Raw genomic sequence first — 3,623 nt, forward strand, 5'->3', positions numbered from 1 at the left:
GGGACCATAGTGCTTTGGGTGCTGCCACGATGAACTACCAGGTTGTTTAGGAGGGGGTGGCCTGGTAGTCGGCTGATGTGCTAGACGTGGACGTGGTTGATGTCGGTGCATGGAGGGATGCGGCTGTTGTTGCTGGCGCTGAACAACGTCGCTTCTCCGGGTGCACGTGATAGCCTCATAGACAGCCCGTATTTTGTTCTGCATTCGTTCCAAGAAGGGTTGTAGCACAGGACGGTGGTGAAGAAGAGGTCCTGACGACAGTGACCGTTCGAAGACAAGTGTGATTAACTAAGTCACTGATCATCCAACTTGTGCCATACTTAGGGAGATAGCTGTGCACCCTGGCAGGACAATATGCGTTCCTGCAAACCATTGTCAGGTATTTCTGACTCGAAACCTGAGCAATGAAAACCCTTTGCGTGGACATTGCCCAGTTTGTTATTGCATCCTTCAGAGCTTGCTTGTTGGGATACATACAGTGGCGGAGCTAGGAAAAATGAGTGAGGGCGGCCGGGTGTTCTTAATCCTTATTGAGTAGGGCCAGTCCACTAAATTACACTGTTTTAGCAGCAAATAATCATGTATTCAGATGCATATTAGGCCTAATTCAGTATTGTTAGGGGGGCCAGGGCCCCTGCTGGTCCCCCTGTCTCCGTAGTTGCATACATAGCACCCGTTGCAATATTGTTCTGGTGATATTGCCCAACAGAATCATGTCCATCATTCACGATCATAGCAAATGAGAAGTCATGATTCCACGATGCAGGATTCGGGACCTCCTCTGCATTTTCTTCTTCATCCGACTCGTCTGAATCATAGGCATGACCCCTATCAACATCGGTGTCTTCTTCTTCCATCTGGTCCTGCATGTGTCCATCTACCTCGTCAGCGTCCACCTCGCCATTGTATTCACCATCGGCATTTCCCCCTTCTACCTGACAATTCTGCCCTGGTTCATAACCCATCAGCATTTCCTCCTTCTACCCGACTGCTCTGTCCTTGTTCGTAACCATCATCTCCAGCATTTGACATAGATAACTGCCTCCCTACACTGCTCTGCCCAGGATCGTTGCCACCCTCTCCTTCATGCGCAGTGACCTCCTTCACGACGGGAAGCACTAAAGCAATAGGATTGCATGTCCTTTGTTCACAACCTTGTAACCACCGCATCCAATCGGAGTCTCGCTCTATTGGCCTCAAATAAAAGTAAATTATTGTACTTGACCATGTCCACAATGCATGAACACCGACGGTGTGTGTTCAGTATCAAGACATAAACTTGCCGCAATCCATTCTTTCAACTGACTGACAGACCATGTTTGAGGTGCGCTCATTGGCACCTCTATGTGAGTAAATTCACTCAGATCAGCTCCCATCTTAGTTATTTGGACAGTACCAGGACCGTAGTAAAATATGAACTTCACTACATCAGATATCTCGGCTCACCTAATTTTTTTTCAACAATGAAAGACAAGTATTAAGCAACAACTTAAAATACCCCCACTACTAAATATTAGACATGTATATATATTAGCTAGCTATATATTACGGAATATTAACGGAGCAACTAATACAGTTCACACACCTACAAATATATTACGATTTTTTGCTGGAGCAACTATTAATATTGATAGATTTAAATATTTGACATGTACATATATTACGGATTTTACCGGAGCAACTAATTTGTTGACATCTAAATATATTTACGTTTACTACCGGAGCAAATAACAATAATCGCACAGAGGGACCGGAAAATAAAATGCTCACCACGACCACCTAAATATTTACGTTTACTACCGGAGCAAATAACAATAATCGCACACCGGAACCGGAAAATAAAATGCTCACCATGACCACCTAAGTATCTAGGTTTACTACCGGAGCAAATAACAATAATCGCACACCGGAACCGGAAAATAAAATGCTCACCACGACCACATAAATATTTACGTTTACTACAAGAGCAAATAACAATAATCGCACACCGGAACCGGAAAATAAAATGCTCACCACGACCACCTAAATATTTAGGTTTACTACCGGAGCAAATAACAATAATTGCACGCAACTTCGAAAAATAATTTTTTTGTTGAAATATACCCTTGAAGCGTGCGTGCGAACGACGAACGGCGGCCTTCAATCACCGGAACCGGAGGCGAAAACTCCACCGAACTACCGGAGCTTCACCTCCACCACACTGCCCCAGCTTCACCACCACAACCTCCACCAATGAGCTGGAAAAAATGCTCCAACAAAATGCTCACCACGAACACCACAAGCTACCCCATCAGTAGATCGAGGTCTCTTTTGGCTTCCCTAACTATGTAGAACCCATTCACGATGCCAAATCCGCAAAAACCCGGGTCATTTTGGTGTATTAATTGGAGCTATTTCGTGTAAGAGAGAGGAGGAAGGAAGAACAGAGAGATGTGCGCCGTGGAAGGGAAAGGAGAAGGAGAAAAGAGGCAGGCTGCGGGGCCGCTCCCTGTCGGCCAGCAGCTGACCGATCGGTCGGCAGCTGGCTGACTGAGGCGCCCGTGACCCAGCCCGCTCCGACAGCAGAGGAGCGACGTGGCCCGGCCAGTAGTCGGCTTGGACGTGGCGGAGTGGCCACATGTCGGCCCGCAGTTGGCTGATAAGCCCCTGTCGGCCCGCTGCTGGCTGACTAGGCTTAATCGGCCTGCTGGTGGCTGATTGGGTAATATTTTTAAAAATAAAAATACCAGCGTAATATTTGTACAAATTAATAAAAAGATGTATTATTTAAAAAAATTAGCCGCAGCGACAAGGACGCGCACATGCATGCATGCACGCACGCTCAGACGATCTGCTCGGCTTATTCTGGAAAAATATCAGCGTAGGCGTGCGATGCACGCTGTAATGCTGCAGCAGAAGTGCACGTGGATGCAGGTCGGTAGCCATGGCCCGTGGCAGGGAGGAAGATGGAGCCGTAGCGTTGATTCTTCAAGCTGGGGACCGTCGTACTGTACTGCCGTTATCGTCACCGCCGTTCATCTCGACCTTCTCTTCTACCCACTTCGTCCGCAAATATTTATCATCAAAATGGATGAAAAGAGATGTATCTAGAACTAATATATGTCTAGACACATCTCCTTTTATTCATTTTGATGATAAGTATTTCCGGATAAAGGGATACATCCTACCGCATTGATGCCGTCATGGTTCGCACATTGTATTTCGTCTCCTCTCTCCTCCCCCACTATTCGTTCCTTCGTGCGGACTTTCTCTGTAGTGGTGACACTAGCAACCAGTTCGACGTGCCGCCGATAGGATCGCTCGCCCACGACACCAATGTCCGTCGCGTCAAACGCGACACCACGACGACCGCCCAGCGCAGTCGTCATGGCACAGTGTAACTCTCTGTGTTATGTGTAGCTGTTAACTCTTAATCATGCTGCTTATATGCAACCAACATCGTGTAGTTGCATCAGTCGAGCCGATGTAAGACAGCAAACGCCTTGCAAAAAATGCTTTCCGGCTGCTTCTATTGTTGAAAACTGAAAAACCCTTCCCCCCGCGTCGCCACCCGCGAGGCGGCCGGGGCAGACGCCCAGATCCACCCGCCGTCGGCCCCCCCTCCTCCTCCCTCCTCCCCCGCC

This window comes from Triticum dicoccoides, chromosome 3B (genome assembly GCF_002162155.2).
Source record: "Triticum dicoccoides isolate Atlit2015 ecotype Zavitan chromosome 3B, WEW_v2.0, whole genome shotgun sequence".
Lineage (NCBI taxonomy): Eukaryota > Viridiplantae > Streptophyta > Magnoliopsida > Poales > Poaceae > Triticum > Triticum dicoccoides.